We start from the raw sequence: 20617 nt of genomic DNA, 5'->3' as shown, positions 1-20617 counted from the left end.
ATATTCCAACATCAAGATGTACTCTACAGTAAGGGTTGTCAACCCCCGGCCCATGGAGCAGTACCTGGCCACGGCATGCCAGCAACCAGGCCGCATAAACAAGCAAAGCCCCACCCACAGGATGCAGGCAGCACACAAAAACCACCACCCCCCTGGACTGTGAAAAAAACCTCCCTCCATGAAACTGGTCCCGGTGCCCCAAAAGTTGGGGACCTGTGCTCTACAGGATGCCTGCCTGTTTCTAATGTAATGGGCCAACGGTATATTAGCTGCGGTTCTAATTTAGGTCAGGGCTGTTCAGGAAGCTGCTAATGCTTTGCTGGAATCCAATGTGCACAATGTTTGCATGCTTGATATATGTTGAATCTTCATGCTTCTCCCTGTTCTCTCTTCTTCCCCATTACTGCTAGGGAGTTGTTCTCACTGAGAGGCTTGCGATGTCCCAAGGGGTATGTGTGTGTGTGTGTGTGTGTGTGTGTGTGTGTGTGTGTGTGTGAGAGAGAGAGAGAGAGAGAGAGAGAGAGAGAGAGAGAGAGAGTAGGAAAGAGAAAAAAACACATTGCAAAGACAATGGATAGGATAGGGTAGAATAAAACGTTTGAAAGGGACCTTGGAGGTGTAGGAAGAAAAGTCTCCATCATGGTTCCTCCAAGTGGGGAATAAACATGGCAACTGCTTTGGGAAGAAGGTTGTAGTTTATTGCAGAGGAAAGGCAGACAGAAAGATGGATCCAAGAGGAAAAGAAAGGCTGAGCACATGTGGGTAGTGCCTTTTTATACCCCGTGGACTCTAGAAAGCGGACAATACAGTAGGTGGCATCTGTGTTTGAGTTTAAAGGAGTTAAAACCATCGAGTACTATATTGCTAGAAAGGATGGGAAGAGATGATAAGCGCAGAGGAACTTCCTCTTCCTGATCACTCATAGAAGGAAGATGGTGTGTTGGGAGGATATTGTGCTCTTCCCAGGGTCGAAGCAGCAGCTGGGAGGTGAGCGGAGGGCAGGTCGGAGGAGAAGCCGGGAGCTAGCGGGGCTGTTGGGCTTCCTCCACGGCGTCCAAGCAGAGAAGCAACTAGGTTGAAGCAGGTCAGCCGCAGCTGCTGCATTTTCCTTCCCTCCCCAACTTTTCAGTCCGCTGGTGCTGCAGGCTGTTAAACTGGGGGCTGCAATTTTCTGCTGGTGGGAAGATTTAAAAAGTCTCCTTCAAGCGAAGGTTGATTCTTTGGGAATGGCTTCCCTCCAGACGTCGCGAGTGCTGCATCACTGGAGGTTTTTAAGAGGAGATAGCACAGCCATTTTCAGGAATAGGAATAGGGTCTCCTGCCTGAGTAGGGGGTTGGACTAGAAGACCTCCAAGGTCCCTTTCAAGTCTGTTTTTTTTACATTTTAAAAAAACTAATATTATCACATTTGATTACTGCTGAATAAACATCGTGTTGGTCCAATTTGTTTGCTTCATAATACAAGTTGGTTCTTAGTCTCTACCCCTTTTCTCCAAACATTGATGAATTAAATTCCATGTTTGAAAATATTCTGTATCTTCTTTCTCTTTGATCCTCAATGTAAGGCTGTCCATTTCAACACAGTCCAATATCTTCTTGGTTCCAGTGCTGAGCAAATACAATCCCTGCTGCTGTTAATACATGCAATGTTAAATATACCCTTTGCTTATTAAATGTTTCTGATATTATACCTAATAAAAACAGTTCAGGTTTAAAATTGACATGTTTTCCTAACATCTTTTCTAACCAAGTGTCTTTTGGCCCAATGTTTTTTTCTTTAACACAAGGCCACCACATATGGTAATACAGGCCAGGTGTTTGATCACATATCCAACATTTACTGGACATATTTCTAAACATTTTTGCTAATCTAGCAGGTGGTAAATGCCATCTATAGAACATTTTATGTCAGTTTTCTTTATAAGAACTTGCCATGGTCATTTTATAATTTCTTTCCCAAAGATTTTGCCATTTCTGTTATTCTATATTATATCCAAAGTTTTCTGCCCACTGTATCATTGTTTCTTTCACTTGTTCATCCTCCATTTTTGAATTTAATAGAAAGTTATACAGTTTCTTAATCAGTTTTTTATCAGAGGTCAACAGTGTCTGATCAAACACTGTCTGTTCTTTATAAAAGTCATATATTTTTGCATCTTTATCATAGCTTGATTGAATTTGAAAGTAAGGCCACCATGATAATTCAGTACCCTGGTCTACAAGCTCTTGTTTAAATTTTAATTTCCCTTAGGTATCCTTTATATGTCAATTTTTTTCATATTTCACTTGATTTGGGTGAACAAATGCATCGTTGAAAGCAATACTGAGATTCTTAAGTACCTTTTAGCTTTTAGCTTTTCGCATACAAGAAGTAGTGTATTTCTTATATAATGATTTTGAAAGTATCTATGCATGCCATCCTAGTTGCGGATTATGTCCTTCTGGATATAACAGTCTTTTATGTCTGAGATTTATCCATTCTTTTAGCCATATTAAGACCCGTGCTTGATAATGTAAGACCCAATCTGGTAATCTGTATCCTCCATTTTCTATGGATTCTTGTAGCATTTTCAGTTTAATTCTGACTTTCCTTCCTTGCCAAATAAATTTCAAAATGAAAGCAATTAAATCATCAACAAATTTCTTCTCTGTTTTATAGGTGCTGTTTGGAACAAGAAGAGCAGTTTTGCTAAACTATTCATTTTCACAGTAGCTATTCTTAGCACTGATAGTTGTACGTTTTTCCATTTTTCTAGATCTAATTTTATTTGATTTAAGTAATTTTATGTAGTTTTGTTTTATCATTGCAAATCTTGATGTTAGGTATATTCCGAAATATATAACTTTCCCAACTATTTGAAAATGCATTTTTCTGACAATTGTTCTTTTTGCTTAGATGTAAGGTTTTTAACTATAACTTTTTTTTTTCTCTATTTATCTTCAATGCTGCTATTTCTCCAGATTCCTCAATCCTTTTCAATAGTTTAGGTAGACATGTCAAACTCGTGAAATTGTGCGACATATGGGGACCGTTTGCCATAGCCTGCAATGAGGCGGGCATGGCTTCCGGGTGACATGTCCGGCCCGCAGGCTGGCAATTTTGACACCCCTGGTTTAGGTGTTGTCTCCAATGTTTCTTCTGTGATAAATACCAAGTTACCTGCAAATGCTTGTAATTTATAGCTTTCGTCTTTTATCTCCATTCCCTTAATTTCTGGGTCTTGTCTGATGTTCCTCTCAAAAACTTCCAATGTCAATATAAATAGCAATGGGGTCAATGGATATCCTTGTTCCTTTCTTTATGTTAAAATTCCCTACGTAGTCCCCATTTACAATTACTTTTGCTGTTTATTTATGATATGTTGTCTGAATTAATGTATCTTCAAAGCATTTATAGAAGTCTGCAGGAAGTCTATCCGGTCATGCAGTTTTATCATTTTTTTGTCGTTTTATATCTTCCATCAGTTCCAACATTGTAATTTTTTTGTTTAGCATGTTTTTTAAAGTTTTCTGGAATTTTTGGTAGATTGGCTTTTTCCATATGTTGTCTTTTTTCCAGAGAGATTTTTTTTCTGTATCATATTTTTTCATAATATTCTTTAAGTATTTTAAATTGCCTCATTTTGGAGTTGCACATCTCCCTTCTCATCTTGCAATTTGTTTATCAATTTTCTCTCTCTTTTTTCAATTTATAAGCCAGCCATCTTCCCAGTTTATTTGCATTTTTGGGGAAAAAATGTTTTGCCCTTTTGATTTGTTGAGCCAATTCTTCTGACTTATTAGGTTTAATTTATGTTTAATTATCTCCATTTGTCTTTTAAGAGGTTTTTTTGTGGATCTTTTTGAAGTTGTAGCTCCAATTTTCTAAATTCTTCCTTTACCGTTGTACACTGTTGCCTTTTCTCTTTATTCTTTTCAGCCGTATCACTTATAGCTAATCCTCTGAAGTATGCTTTGGCTGTATCCCATATGTACTGGAGTGAAATGTTTTCTTTTTAATTTTCTTTGAAAAAGAATTCCATTTCCTTAACTGCTATTTCTGAAATTCTTTCTCTTTTAATAAGAGTTGATTCCGTGTCCACCTTGATTTCTTCTTTACTCCTGTCCAACTCAGCTTCATCGGATTATGGTCAGCCCAAATATTGGGTTCTATCTCAACTTCATATATATTATTCTTAATTTAGGGGACATCCATATCGTATCAATTCCAGACCATGATTTGTGTCTATTTGAATAAAATGTATACTGTGTCTTTTTTGGGTTCATTGCTCTCCAGACTTTCTGTACGCAGATTTCTTCTGCTCTTTTAACAAACACCTTACGTAGTCTCTTTCTTCCTTTTCCCCCTATTTTACTACTTTTGTAATTAATTTTTCATTCACAATTGTGTTAAAGCCTCCTACTAAACAAATATTTTGATATTCCATTTCCAATATTTTCCTGTGTCTTTGATAAAGTATTTGTTGCTTATTGTTTGGTGCATATATTGCTATCAACATCTTTTTTTGATTTATCGTCATTTCCACCATTAAAATTCTTCCTTCTTCCTTCAAGGTCCCTTCCAACTGTGTTATTCTGTTATCCCTCAGTTAAAGCTGCCATATCTCTAAAATTAGGTGAAAAGCTTCGACTGTAAACTATTTTGGGACATTTTTCCAGGCTTGAAAGACATAGATTTTCTCCATAGATACTTTTGTAGGAGTGTGTATCTATCTTTCTCTCTGTATGCATATATCTGGAATTACATAATCTATCTCCATCGCTTCCAAATGTATTTTATGATAACCCTTGGTATTGCTAAGGATTTGTGATTGACCGAAGTCAACAAGAAATTTTACCCAAATCAACAACTGAATTTGATTGAATGGATATTTGAACATGGATGTCGGTAGTATTCCATGTATCAGATGAATCATAAACAATGTAAGAGATTATTCTATCATTGTGGCATGTTTGCTTTTTCATTCTACTGTATACTTTTTTTCTTTTTTCACACCTCACACCATTTTATAAAAATTAAAGTTACGCTTTTCTTTAAATCTAATAGAAAAGAGGATGGACAGCTAAGAATAACAAGCAACAATGAAAAGGAAAGCAAATCGAGCTGAAAATCGAAATATTTTCCATTTCCTTCAGAAAACCACACAATTCTCCTCCTCCTCCAGCAGCTCTTAGAAAAAAAGAGAGAAAATCAAGGAAGATTTCAAACTGGAATAAGTAGATTATTCAGAAGTCAAGGATACCTTACATGAAAAGTCAAGGGAGATTATTTTTCATTCAGTAAAAGAGGGAAATATCTGGATGTCAGTGGAGGAAAAGGTGACTAGGAAAGTCATGTAGAGTAGAGAGACATGCAGGCCTCGCCCTGTGAGAAAGAAAACGGATTGAATGAAAGCACCACTAAACAAGGGATTGTCCATATTTTTGACTTCCTCAAAAATATCCTCTGTGGAAAAGCTCCGTACTTGTGTCTATTGTTGGAAAAGCACAGATTGCAAATCACAACTGATTATGCACAAGAGGAGCCACACAGGAGAAAAGCCATACAAATCATCTGATTGTGGCAAAAGCTTTGGTCAGAACAGCTCCCTTATGGTTCATGGAAGAACCCACACAAGAGAAAAGCCATAAAAGCACTCCTAGTGAAGCAAATACTTTAGTGAGCATGGCAATGTGGTGATATATCAGAGGATTCACAGCAGGGAGAAAACCTATGATTGTACTGATTGTGTGAAATTTTCATTAGAAATTTCCATGTCATGAGACACCAGAGGAGTCACACAGGAGGGAAACCCTTTGAATGTCCTGACTGTGGGAAACGTTTTAGTGATAATTCCAACCTAGTAATACACCAGAGGACTCACACAGGAGAGAAACCCTTTGAATGTCCTGACTGTGGGAAACGTTTCAGTGATAATTCCAACCTGGTGAGACACCAGAGGATTCACACAGGAGAGAGACCGATTAAATGTCGTGAATGTGGGAAAACTTTCATTCAGAATTCCTGCCTTGTGAGACATCAGAGGACTCACACAGGAGAGAAACCCTTTGAATGTTCTTATTGTGGGAAAGGTTTCATTGGGAAATCCAGCCTTGTGAAACACCAGAGGACTCACACAGGAGAGAAACCCTTTGAATGTCCTGATTGTGGGAAAAGTTTCAGTCAGAATTCCAGCCTTGTGACACACCAGAGGACTCACACAGGAGAGAAACCTTTTGAATGTCCTATCTGTGGGAAAAGTTTCAGTCACAACTCCAGCTTGGTGAAACACCAGAGAACTCACACAGGAGAGAAACCCTTTGAATGTCCTGATTGTGGGAAACGTTTCAGTGAAAATTCCAGCCGTGTGACACACCAGAGGACTCACACAGGAGAGCAACCCTTTGAATGTCCTATCTGTGGAAAAAGTTTCAATCACAAATCCAGCCTGGTGACACACCAGAGGAGTCACACAGGAGAGAAACCCTTTGAATGTCCTGAATGTGGAAAAACTTTCAGTCAGAATGCGTACCTTGTGACACACCAGAGGATTCACAAAGGAGAGAAAATGTTTGAATGTTCTTATTGTCAGAAAAGTTTCAATCACAAATCCAGCCTTGTGACACACCAGAGGACTCACACAGGAGAGAAACCGTTTGAATGTGCATATTGTGGGAAAGGTTTTAGTCAAAATTCCAGCCTTGTGAAACACCAGAGGACTCACACAGGAGAGAAACCGTTTGAATGTCCTTATTGTGGGAAAAGTTTCAGTGTGAAGTCCAGCCTTGTGAATCACCAGAGTACTCACACAGGTGAGAAACCGTTTGAATGTCCTTATTGTGGGAAATGTTTTAGTGATAATTCCAGCCTCGTAAAACATCAGAGGACTCACACAGGAGAGAAACCCTTTGAATGTCCTGATTGTGGGAAACGTTTCAGTCAGAATTCTAACCTTGTGAAACACCAGAGGATTCACACAGGAGAGAAACCCTTTGAATGTCCTGAATGTGGGAAATGTTTTAGTCAGAATTCCAACCTTGTGAAACATCAGAGGACTCATGCAGGGGAGAAATCTTTCAAATGTCCAGTCTGTGGATGTTACTTCACTCATGAATCATCCCTTATTGCACATGAGGAAATCCACATGAGGCAAAAGTTGAAGAATTTAGAAAAGGCTTGAAATTCATTTGTGATCTACCATTCAAACTGTAATTGAGAAATTGAGTATTTGAATTGTGGTCTGAGTCTTTTTATTTAAACGTGTTTCAGGACTAGACTTGTAGGTGGAGAGAAAAGGAAAATGGAAAAAGGCTAACTACAGTACCTATTTCTTGTTAGCAACAGCAGGAACTGGATATTTGCTTTTGTAGAACTTGTGGATTTCGTCAAAAAGGCTTCTGGGTGATAGTTTTGTATATTGATTATGTGATTCCCATATGTGGAGTTTCAGGTCTTCTACCTTGATTTCTTCCAGATTTTGAGGCCCAGAATTCCTTAGCCAGGGTAGAAAAGGTCCTCAAGATATAACTGTCATGCTCCTTGCAATTATGGTTGCATGTTGCAAGTGCTGTTAATTGAGACTTCTTTCCTAAACTACCCTGATCTCTGATGCAGCCATTAATCGAATGTGTAAGTCACTAAGTGGAATCTGGCTACCTCAGGGTTGGGGAAAGCTCATGGAGGCCTAGTGCAGGCCCAGGTTTGCCTGTCATAGGCATCTCTAGGCCTCCCCCAACCTCCGACACACCCTGTGCTGTTTCCCAACCCTTGTGCTGCCCGGTTCTTTCCCACCCCAGGGTCTCCACAGGCCTTTTCTCCCTCCCACTGGGTCGTTGCACACCTCACAGCCTCCTCTTTCTTTTTAAGATTTGTGATCATCATGTAGGGGAAGGAGGGGAGGGCATGCATCCCTGGCCCTTGGCACTGTGTCCTGGAAGCAGCCGTTATTTTCAGTGGGCCCTGGCTTCTTCCCTGGGCCATGCGATGGACATGTGGAAGCGGCTGCCATTTGGCCATACTGTCATGCAGAAGAGAGACAAACCTCTCTGCTTTGCTACCTAATGTGAGGGGGAATAAGTACAGTTGAAAATGTTTCATTGTTGATAAGGGAAATAAATGGGTATTTTCACTGTTGCTATGGTCATTAGGGTAGTGACAGATTTTATTTTCCTGGGTTCGAAGGTCACCACAGATGGGGACTGCAGCCAAGAAATTAAAAGACGCTTGCTTCCGGGGAGGAAAGTCATTGCAAATCTAGACAGCACACTAAAAAGCAGAGACATCAGCCTGTCAACAAAAGTGCGTATAGTCAAGGCTATTGTCTTCCTAGTTGCAATGTATGGCTGTGAAAGTTAGACCATAAGAAAGGCTGAGCCCCAAAGAATTGAAGCCTTTGAACTATGATGCTGGAGAAGACTGCGAGTCCCTTGGACTGCAAAGAGATCAAACCGGTCAGTCCTAGAGATCAGCCCTTACTGCTCTTTAGAAGGCCAGATCCTGAAGTTGAAACTCAAATACTTTGGCCACTTTATGAGAAGGAAGGACTCACTGGAGAAGAGCCTAATGCTGGGAAAGGTTGAGGGCAAGAGAAGAAGGGGACGACAGAGAATGAGGTGGCTGGATGGAGTCACCGAGGCAGTAGCTGTGAGCCTAAATGGACTCCAGAAGATGGTAGAGGACAGGAAGGCCTGGAGGAACGTTGTCCATGGGGTTGCGATGGGTCAGACACAACTTCGCAATTAACAACAACAACATGGACATTAGGTCATGGGAAGTCACAGTTGATTCAAACAGCGAGATGGGCAGTGATTAAGTTTAATAATGAATGAATTTAATAATGAAAAGATAATGTGAAGCTCAATACCCAACTCTTGCTAAGTGATACATACAGTGGGTTTCTAACATATATAATTGTTAACTTGTAATCTGTTTCTTCTGCAATTTGCATCTCTAAGTAATCTGTTTTACTCATCTTCCCTTCCCTCATTTATAAATTTAAATTTTCAGTTTCAATAATACATCATTCCTGCCACTCTCTGCCTCTGATGACATTAGCTGCAGTTATGCTTCTGCCTCTTAATTTATTGTTGCATTGCTATCTGTCCTAGTCCCAAATTCTATGAAAATACAGCAATTTATGAGGCACAGTTTAAAAATTAGAACGGCTAACTGAAGATTTTTTGATTGGCATCCTTCTCAGATTCAACGATTGTCTTCTCCATCACTGCCAGTCTGACAGAGGGAAATTAGGAGATTTCATAACAGATAACTAAGCTGTGGTTTCCCTCTAAAACAGCCATTTGTTTTGCCTGAAGGTTCTTTTTTTATTAAAGAGTTTTACAAAAACAGAATTTTACAATATATCCCCAAATCCCTCCCACCCCAAACCCACCCACTTCCCCCCCCCCACTTCCCAGAGCTAAATACAGGATTATAGTTACAATAATCATATTCTAAAGAAAAATTATGCATAATATACAATTAACCAAATTCATAATGTGCTTTGTTGTTGTTAGTTGCGAAGTCGTGTCCGACCCATCGCGACCCTATGGACAATGTTCCTCCAGGCCTTCCTGTCCTCTACCATCTTCTGGAGTCCATTTAAGCTCACGCCTACTGCTTCAGTGACTCCATCCAGCCACCTCATTCTCTGTCGTCCCCTTCTTCTAGTGCCCTCAATCTTTCCCAGCATTAGGCTCTTCTCCAGTGAGTCCTTCCTTCTCATTAGGTGGCCAAAGTATTTGAGTTTTAGCTTCAGGATCTGGCCTTCTAAAGAGCAGTAAGGGTTGATCTCCTCTAGGACTTACCGGTTTGATCGCCTTGCAGTCCAAGGGACTCGCAGGAGTCTTCTCCAGCACCATAGTTCAAAGGCTTCAATTCTTTGGCGCTCAGCCTTTCTTATGGTCCAGCTTTCACTGCCATACATTGCAACTGGGAAGACCATAGCCTTGACTATACGCACTTTTGTTGACAGGGTGATGTGTCTGCTTTTTAGTGTGCTGTCTAGATTTGCCATGGCTTTCCTCCCAAGGAGCAAGCGTCTTTTAATTTCTTGGCTGCAGTCCCCATCTGCAGTGATCTTGGAGCCCAGGAAAATAATGTGCTTTAACTCCCCTTTAACATAACTACAAACAAAGTACCAATAACAATATCCCACTAAAATCTACTCATAAGCTAAATGGAACTTTTTAGTCCCATATTTGTTCTGAATATAATTTATCCATCTCCTCCAAACTGAAATATATCTTTCCTGTGAATGATCTTTCAAATAAGCAGAAATCTTAGACATTTCTGCAAGATTCAAAACTTTAAACACCCATTCTTCTATAGTGGGCAAACTATCCTTCTTCCAATATTGTCCCACTAGTAACCGTGCTGCTGTTATCATATTCAACATCAAATTAGTTTCTTTAACATCACAATCTACAACAATACCCAATAAAAATAATTGCGGAGAAAACTTTATCTTTCTCTTAAAAATCTTTTGAATGTTCCACCAAATTTTGATCCAAAAAGCTTTTATGTTTCTACAAGTCCACCACATGTGAAAATAGGTAGCTTCTGAACTACCACATCTCCAACATTTAGACTGTAAATTAGGATACATGTTGGACAACTTCTTGGGATCCAGATGCCATCTATAAAACATTTTATAAAAATTTTCTCTTAAGTTTTGAGCCTGAGTAAATTTAACATTTCTGACCCAAATTATCTCCCAGGTGTCCAACGAGATTGGTTCCTGAATATTTTGTGCCCACTTTATCATACAGTCTTTAACCAATTCCGTTTCCGAATCCAATTCAATTAAAGCATTATATATCCTCTTTATATGTGCACAATTTAAATCTCTAATTTGTTTTACTAAATTTTGATCTGTAATTGTGATGCCAACCTTTTGATCTAACTTCCACCTAGCTTTCAATTGGGTATATTGAAACCAAGAGTAACTTATATTTTCTTGTCTTAACTCCTCTAATGATTTAAGTTGCCAATCATTCCCTTGCAATCTAAGTAATTCCTTGTAGGAAACCATATCCATACTCACTCCCATAGATACGCCCTCTAGAAGGTTCTTGACATATCTGAGCATTGGGCCAAGAAAATGCAGCTCAGTGGTGAATAAAACAAGCTCCTACACCTAGGTAGGAAAAATGAAAAGAACAGGAATAGAGCATGTAATATCTGGCTCAACAGAGGAATATAGATGTCCTACTGGACAATTAAGAGCAAGGAATCTCAAGACAACGAGAAGTGATAGTACCACTTTACACCATGCTGGTGAGTCCACACTAAGAATACTGCGTCCCATTCTGGTCCCATGACTCAACACATGTTGAGTCCCTGGAAAATATGCAGAGAAGAAATGTTAAATGGTCTGGACGCTAAATGACAAACGGTTGAGAGAGTTAGGTATGTCTAGGCCATGGAAGAGAAGGATTGGGGGGCCATGATAGCTGTCTTCCAATACTTGAGGGGCTGTCACGAAGAGGAGATAAACTAATTCTCTAGGGAACAGAAGGCAGAAGAAGAAGTTCGTGGGTGGAATGTTGTCAAAGGAAGATCCAATCTAGAAGTCAGGAGAAATTTTCTGTCAGTGAGTGCAATTGATCAATGGAATAGCTCTCTTCCTGGCATTGTGGATGCTCCATCATTGGAGGTTTTCCAGAATAAACCAGACAGTCATTTGACTGGGGTTATATAAGGCACCTGTCTTGAGAAGTGGGTTGGACCAGAAGACCCCTGGGGTGCTTTCCCACCCTATGATGTTATGATTCTAGATTCAGAGGCAGCTTAGAAAGTTGGTACATAGCAGCCACATGAAATTGCTTCTGGTAAGGGGCTTTTTTAAAGAAAAAATATTAGTCAAATTAAGATAGAATAGAAACTATAAGATAAAAAGACAAGAATTACAACAGCAAAACAAGGATGAACAAAACATTAAAAAAAGAAATGTGCATTAAAAACAACGGATTTACATATAGTAAATCAGGTGAATGATGATAAACGTAACAATATTAGGTTCTTATCTTTGCAAAGGAGGCCCAAAATTGGTGAATTTCTACCTCTAGTTCGAATCAATTTGACCATCTGTACTGTGAATAAAGGCAAAGTGCTGAACACATGAACCAACATTAAAGTTAAACATCATTGCCCTCTCTTAACCATCTATTGTATTTGTCTACAATGTCTTGTTATTTACAGTAAGTCAGCCCAATCATTGTCTCATTGTTCTTTTATTCTAAATTCCTCCATGTAACAGAGCTCAGATCCAATAGTTGAAATGGCCACTGTCCATACGACATGTATATTAAAACAGCAGTGCAGGGTGTCCCTCTAAGCAGGTTAGCCTGGTGATCAATCGGCCGAGTGCTTTGGTGGGATATTCTATTCTTCCCTTTTGTTTCCTTTTTAAAATTGCATTTTAGAAATATTTCTTCTACCATATATTCACAATTGCCCCACTCTTTCTTAGCCCCCATTTTCGAGGCCCTGCTGCATATTTTTCTGTCTGATCTAATGGAGACTTCTGTGCAAGCAAATTTACAGAAGTACATGGCATTTAGCATTCAGCAGATATAGGAGGCCCTCCTTCAGGAATGGTAGGCTGGGTGCTCTTGGATGCAACCCTGGCCAGCAGGAGCGAAGTTGGCCCCCATGGAGCATCTGGCCTGATGTTGCTGCTATGTCCTAAAACCTTGGGATCCACATTCAATAAGTCATAGTGTAGTAGAAATAAGAGAATCACGCAAGCTCTTCAAGAAAGGAAAAGTTTAATGCACAGGTTCAGAAAGCTAAAGAAAGTAAATGGTCTGAACCCCGAAGGGCTCAAGAATAGACATATTTATACACCTCTAATTTCTAGTTATACATTGTTCCTTATGTGGTTAATATTCTACAAGTTCTTATCGTAGGACAGTTTACAGAAAGAAATTACAGAAGACAAATACCAGGGAGTATGTGTAGTTACGCTTACAGGATTATGGCTACCTTGATCAACATCTCTGCCTTAAGGACAAGACTACGTTTGCTGACACAATGACTTTTAGTATGTTTCCTCTTTAATAGAGATTTCGGGGGTAGAGAGGTTTTGATCTCCACTGAGAGTCACCCCTAGGAAAGCTGATTGTGGAATTGTGTAAAACCGTCATGAACATTTGGGGCTCAGCACAGAGGTATAATCTTCTGATGTAGCTAATTAGCATCACATTTCACTAAGCTCTGTTGCAAAGGTCGGTTGCTAGAAGTCTGGAACGACTTGATAGCTTTTAATGGGGCGGGGGGGGGGAATCGTCCAAACGCCTCAGGCAGAGACGAGACAAGCGTGTTTTTCGCCACCTATCCGCGGTTAAACAGGCAACCTCTGTGCCTAGAAAGGGGACAATACAGAACACGGCATTTGTGTTTGAGTTTGAGAGAGTTAAAACCATCGAGTACTATATTGCTAGAAAGGAAGGGAGGAGAGGGGAAGCGCAGAGGAACCTCCTCTTCCTGATCACTCTTGGGAGGAAGTTGGTGTGCAAAGTGGCTTTTGTGCTCTTTCCAGGGTCGAAGGAGCAGCTGGGAGGTGAGCGGAGGGCAGGTCGGAGGAGAAGCCGGGAGCGAGCGGGGCTGTTGGGCTTCCTCCACGGCGTCCAAGCAGAGAAGCAACTAGGCTGAAGCAGGTCAGCTGCTGCTGCTGCATTTTCCTTCCCTCCCCAACTTTTCAGTCCGCTGGTGCTGCAGGCTGTTAAACTGGGGGCTGCAATTTCCTGCTGGTGGGAAGATTTAAAAAGTCTCCTTCAAGCGAAGGTTGATTCTTTGGGAATGGCTTCTCTCCAGACTTCGTGAGTGCTGCATCACTGGAGGTTTTTAAGAGGAGACAGCACAGCCATTTTCAGGAATAGCAATAGGGTCTCTTGCCTGAGCAGAGGGTTGGACTAGAAGACCTTTAAGGTCCCTTCCAACTCTGTTGTTCTTTGATTTGTTTTTTTACAATTTTTAAAACTATTTTTCTCTGATTACATTTGATTAGTGCTTAAACATCATGTTGTCTAGTCCAATTTGTTTGATTAATAATACAAGTTACATTCTTAGTCTCTACCCCTTTTCTTCAACCATTGATGAAATAAATTCCATGTTTGAAAATATTCTGTATCTTCTTTCCCTTTGATCCTCAGTGGAAGTCTCTCCATTTCAGCACAGTCCAATATCTTCTTGATTATGTCTTTGTCTACTGGTGTTTCTTTATTCTTCCAGTGCTGAGCAAATACAATCCCTGCTACTGTTAATACATGTAATGTTAAATATACCCTTTGCTTATTAAATTTTTCTGATATTATACCTAATAAAAAGAGTTCAGGTTTAAAATCTACATGTTTTCCTAACATCTTTTCTAACCAAGTGTCTTTTGGCCCAATGTTTTTCTTTATCACAAGGTCACCACATATGGTAATACAGGCCAGGTGTTTGATCACATATCCAACATTTACTGAACATATTTTTAAACATTTTTGCTAATCTAGCAGGTGGTAAATGCCATCTATAGAACATTTTATGTCAGTTTTCTTTATAAGAAGTTGCCATGGTCAATTTATAATTTCTTTCCCAAAGATTTTGCCATTTCTGTAATTCTATTTTATATCCAAAGTTTTCTGTCCACTGTATCATTGTTTCTTTCACTTGTTCATTCTCCATTTTTGAATTTAATAGAAAGTTATATAGTTTTGTAATCAGTTTTTTATCAGAGGTCAATAGTGTCTGATCAAACATTGTTCTTTATAAAAGTCATATATTTTCACATCTTTATCATAGCTTGATTGAATTTGAAAGTAAGGCCACCATGAAAATTCAGTACCCTGGCTCTTGTTTAAGTTTAATTTCCCTTAGGTATCCATTATATGTCAATTTTTTTTTCTTATTTCACTTGATTTGGGTGAACAAACGCATCGTTGAAAGCAATACTGACATTCTTAAGTACCTTTTAGCTTTTCGCATACAAGAAGTAGTGTATTTCTTATATAATGATTTTGAAAGTATGCATGCCATCCTAGTTGCGGATCATGTCCTTCTGGATATAACAGTCTTTTATGTCTGAGATTTATCCATACTTTTACCCATACTAAGATACGTGCTTGATAATATGACACCCAATCTGGTAATCTGCATCCTCCATTTTCTATGGATTCTTGTAGCATTTTCAGTTTAATTCTAGCTTTCCTTCCTTGCCAAATAAATTTCAAAATCAAAGCATTTAAATCAACAACTGTTTTATAGGTGCTGTTTGGAACAAGAAGAGCAGCTTTGCTAAACTCTTCATTTTCACAGTAGCTATTCTTCTTAGCACTGATAGTTGTACGTTTTTCCATTTTTCTAGATCTAATTTTATTTGATTAAAGTAATTTTATGTAGTTTTGTTTTATCATTGCAAATCTTGTTGTTAGGTATATTCCGAAATATATAACTTTCCCAACTATTTGCTGTTTATTTATGATATGTTGTCTGAATTAATGTATCTTCAAAGCATTTATAGAAGTCTGCAGGAAGTCTATCCGGTCATGCAGTTTTATCATTTTTTTGTCGTTTTATATCTTCCATCAGTTCCAACCTTGTTATTTTTTTGTTTACCATGTTTTTAAAGTTTTCTGGAATTTTTGGTAGATTGGCTTTTTCCATATGTTGTCTTTTTCCCAGAGACATTTTTTTCTATATCATATATTTTTTCATAATATTCTTTTAACTATTTTTTTATTGCCTCATTTTGGAGTTGCACGGCTCCCTTCTCATCTTTCAATTTGTTTATCAAATTTTTCTCTCTTTTTCAATTTATAAGCCAGCCATCTTGTGTTTATTTGCATTTTTGGAAAAAAAATGTTTTGCCCTTTTGATTTGTTGAGCCAATTCTTCTGACTTATTAGGTTTAATTTATGTTTAATTACCGTATCTCCATTTGTCTTTTAAGAGGTTTTTTTGTGGATCTTTTTGAAGTTGTAGCTCCAATTTTTTAAACTCTTCCTTTAGCGTTGTACATTGTTGCTTTTTCTCTTTATTCTTTTCAGCTGTATCAGTTATAGCTAATCCTCTGAAGTATGCTTTGGCTGTATCCCATATGTACTGGAGTGAAATGTCTTCTTTTTAATTTTCTTTGAAAAAGAATTCCATTTCCTTAACTGCTATTTCTGAAATTCTTTCTCTTTTAATAAGAGTTGATTCCGTGTCCACCTTGATTTCTTCTTTACTCCTGTCCAACTCAGCTTCATCGGATTATGGTCAGCCCAAATATTGGGTTCTATCTCAACTTCATATATATTATTCTTAATTTAGGGGACATCCATATCGTATCAATTCCAGACCATGATTTGTGTCTATTTGAATAAAATGTATACTGTGTCTTTTTTGGGTTCATTGCTCTCCAGACTTTCTGTACGCAGATTTCTTCTGCTCTTTTAACAAACACCTTACGTAGTCTCTTTCTTCCTTTTCCCCCTATTTTACTACTTTTGTAATTAATTTTTCATTCACAATTGTGTTAAAGCCTCCTACTAAACAAATATTTTGATATTCCATTTCCAATATTTTCCTGTGTCTTTGATAAAGTATTTGTTGCTTATTGTTTGGTGCATATATTGCTATCAACATCTTTTTTTGATTTATCGTCATTTCCACCATTAAAATTCTTCCTTCTTCCTTCAAGGTCCCTTCCAACTGTGTTATTCTGTTATCCCTCAGTTAAAGCTGCCATATCTCTAAAATTAGGTGAAAAGCTTCGACTGTAAACTATTTTGGGACATTTTTCCAGGCTTGAAAGACATAGATTTTCTCCATAGATACTTTTGTAGGAGTGTGTATCTATCTTTCTCTCTGTATGCATATATCTGGAATTACATAATCTATCTCCATCGCTTCCAAATGTATTTTATGATAACCCTTGGTATTGCTAAGGATTTGTGATTGACCGAAGTCAACAAGAAATTTTACCCAAATCAACAACTGAATTTGATTGAATGGATATTTGAACATGGATGTCGGTAGTATTCCATGTATCAGATGAATCATAAACAATGTAAGAGATTATTCTATCATTGTGGCATGTTTGCTTTTTCATTCTACTGTATACTTTTTTTCTTTTTTCACACCTCACACCATTTTATAAAAATTAAAGTTACGCTTTTCTTTAAATCTAATAGAAAAGAGGATGGACAGCTAAGAATAACAAGCAACAATGAAAAGGAAAGCAAATCGAGCTGAAAATCGAAATATTTTCCATTTCCTTCAGAAAACCACACAATTCTCCTCCTCCTCCAGCAGCTCTTAGAAAAAAAGAGAGAAAATCAAGGAAGATTTCAAACTGGAATAAGTAGATTATTCAGAAGTCAAGGATACCTTACATGAAAAGTCAAGGGAGATTATTTTTCATTCAGTAAAAGAGGGAAATATCTGGATGTCAGTGGAGGAAAAGGTGACTAGGAAAGTCATGTAGAGTAGAGAGACATGCAGGCCTCGCCCTGTGAGAAAGAAAACGGATTGAATGAAAGCACCACTAAACAAGGGATTGTCCATATTTTTGACTTCCTCAAAAATATCCTCTGTGGAAAAGCTCCGTACTTGTGTCTATTGTTGGAAAAGCACAGATTGCAAATCACAACTGATTATGCACAAGAGGAGCCACACAGGAGAAAAGCCATACAAATCATCTGATTGTGGCAAAAGCTTTGGTCAGAACAGCTCCCTTATGGTTCATGGAAGAACCCACACAAGAGAAAAGCCATAAAAGCACTCCTAGTGAAGCAAATACTTTAGTGAGCATGGCAATGTGGTGATATATCAGAGGATTCACAGCAGGGAGAAAACCTATGATTGTACTGATTGTGTGAAATTTTCATTAGAAATTTCCATGTCATGAGACACCAGAGGAGTCACACAGGAGGGAAACCCTTTGAATGTCCTGACTGTGGGAAACGTTTCAGTGATAATTCCAACCTAGTAATACACCAGAGGACTCACACAGGAGAGAAACCCTTTGAATGTCCTGACTGTGGGAAACGTTTCAGTGCTAATTCCAACCTGGTGAGACACCAGAGGATTCACGCAGGAGAGAGACGCTTTAAATGTCGTGAATGTGGGAAAACTTTCATTCAGAATTCCTGCCTTGTGAGACATCAGAGGACTCACACAGGAGAGAAACCCTTTGAATGTTCTTATTGTGGGAAAGGTTTCATTGGGAAATCCAGCCTTGTGAAACACCAGAGGACTCACACAGGAGAGAAACCCTTTGAATGTCCTGTCTGTGGAAAAAGTTTCAGTTGCAAATCCATCCTGGCGAGACACCAGAGGAGTCACACAGGAGAGAAACCCTTTCAATGTCCTGATTGTGGGAAAAGTTTCAGTTATAATTGCAACCTGGTGAAACACCAGAAGACTCACACAGGAGAGAAACCGTTTGAATGTTCCTATTGTGGGAAAGGTTTCAGTAAAAATTCCAGCCGTGTGACACACCAGAGGACTCACACAGGAGAGCAACCCTTTGAATGTCCTATCTGTGGAAAAAGTTTCAATCACAAATCCAGCCTGGTGACACACCAGAGGAGTCACACAGGAGACAAACCCTTTGAATGTCCTGAATGTGGAAAAACATTCAGTCAGAATGCCTGCCTTGTGACACACCAGAGGATTCACAAAGGAGAGAAACTGTTTGAATGTTTTTATTGTCAGAAATGTTTCCGTGAGAATTCCAGCCTTGTGACACACCAGAGGACTCACACAGGAGAGCAACCCTTTGAATGTCCTATCTGTGGAAAAAGTTTCAATCACAAATCCAGCCTGGTGACACACCAGAGGAGTCACACAGGAGAGAAACCCTTTGAATGTCCTGAATGTGGAAAAACTTTCAGTCAGAATGCATACCTTGTGACACACCAGAGGATTCACAAAGGAGAGAAAATGTTTGAATGTTCTTATTGTCAGAAAAGTTTCAATCACAAATCCAGCCTTGTGACACACCAGAGCACTCACACGGGAGAGAAGCCGTTTGAATGTGCATATTGTGGGAAAGGTTTTAGTGAGAATTCCAGCCTTGTGAAACACCAGAGGACTCACACAGGAGAGAAACCGTTTGAATGTGCATATTGTGGGAAAGGTTTTAGTGAGAATTCCAGCCTTGTGAAACACCAGAGGACTCACACAGGAGAGAAACCGTTTGAATGTCCTTATTGTGGAAAAAGTTTCAGTGTGAAGTCCAGCCTTGTGAATCACCAGAGGACTCACACAGGTGAGAAACCGTTTGAATGTCCTTATTGTGGGAAAAGTTTCAGTGTGAAGTTCAGCCTTGTGACTCACCAAAGGACTCACACAGGAGAGAAACCGTTTGAATGTCCTTATTGTGGGAAAAGTTTCAGTGCGAGGTGCAGCCTTGTGAAACACCAGAGGACTCACAGGAGAGAAACCCTTTGAATGTCCTGATGGTGGAAAAAGTTTCCATGAGAATTCCAGTCTTGTGAAACACCAGAGGACTCACATAGAGAAACCCTTTGAATGTCTTGATTGTGGGAAAAGTTTCAGTTTGAAGTCCAGCCTTGTGAAACACCTGTGATGTTCATGGAAAAGAAAGATGGGTCTCTTCATTTATGCATTGATTATAAAGGTTTGAACACAGTGATTGTGGGAAATAAATACCTCCTCTCACTCCTGAAGGACTTACTAACCCACCTAGCTAAGGGGAGTGTCTTCACTAAGTTGGACCTGAGAGAAACATCTTACTGGGTGAGAATAAAGGAGGGGGTTGAATGGAAAACTGCCTTCAGCTGCCCCTTGGGAAGCTACCAGTTCAAAGTCATGCCATTTGGACTTCAGGCGGCTCCAGCCGTATTTATGCAGTTGATTAATGAGGTCCTACATGATCATTTATACAAAGGGGTTCTGGTGTATCTTGATGACATCCTGATATACACTATGAATATGACTTACCATATAAGGCTGGTGAGAGAACTGTTAAAGAAACTATTGAATGCCAAGCTTTATGTCAAATAGTCAAAATTTGAATTTCACCAAACCCTATTAGATTATCTTGGCTACAGAATTTCTGACAAAATGGACCGAACCAAAGTGAAAGCTATAATTGAATGGCAACCCCCAAAGACTCGCAAACAGCTCCAGAGCTTTCTAGGTTTTGGCAACTTCTATTGTCAATTCATCCCCTCTTTTGCTAAAATTGCCCTGTCCCTTACAGAACTACCAAAAACAGGCAAAGGAGGAGGGAAACCACAACCGGGCCAACCATTAGTATGGACTATGAGCTGCCAAGCAGCTTTTGAGAATTTAAAAACACTATTTGCTGCTGAACTGGTTCTAAACCACCCCTGCCCAGGGGAGCCCTTTGTAAGTGAAGCTGAGGCCAGTGACGTGGCAGTTGGAGCTGTATTACTGCAAAAGAATAAAAGTGGGGTCCTGCAACTGTGCCTACACCTCTAAGAAATTTATTGAAAGCGAGAGGAGATGGGCAGGCTGGGAGAAGGAACCCTTCGCAATTAGGTGGGCTATATTAAACTGGTGTGGACGCGGTGTTTCAGTGGGTTAGGACGTTGAGCTTGTCGATCAGAAGGTGGGCACTTTGGCGGGTCAAATCCCGAGTGCCGCGTAACAGGGTGAGCGCCTGTTACTCGTCCC

General features: G+C 39.3%; 1 protein-coding gene across 1 annotated transcript in view; it reads left to right on the top strand.

Moving 5' to 3' along the window:
* The first annotated feature begins 13519 nt into the window (after window positions 1–13519).
* Window positions 13520–20617, top strand: part of LOC308662047 (histone H3-like centromeric protein A) — a 61400-nt gene continuing 54302 nt past the window's right edge. Inside the window, exon 1 of the mRNA XM_081317464.1 lies at window positions 13520–13544. The gene's annotated coding sequence lies outside the window, so the exon portion shown is untranslated. The remainder of the gene's footprint in view (window positions 13545–20617) is intronic.

Source organism: Vipera berus (assembly GCF_964194415.1).
Source record: "Vipera berus genome assembly, chromosome: 2".
In the NCBI taxonomy this organism is placed as follows: Eukaryota; Metazoa; Chordata; class Lepidosauria; order Squamata; family Viperidae; genus Vipera; species Vipera berus.
The sequence above is the reverse complement of the archived record's forward strand: the minus strand, read 5'-3'. Positions and strand labels throughout refer to the sequence as shown.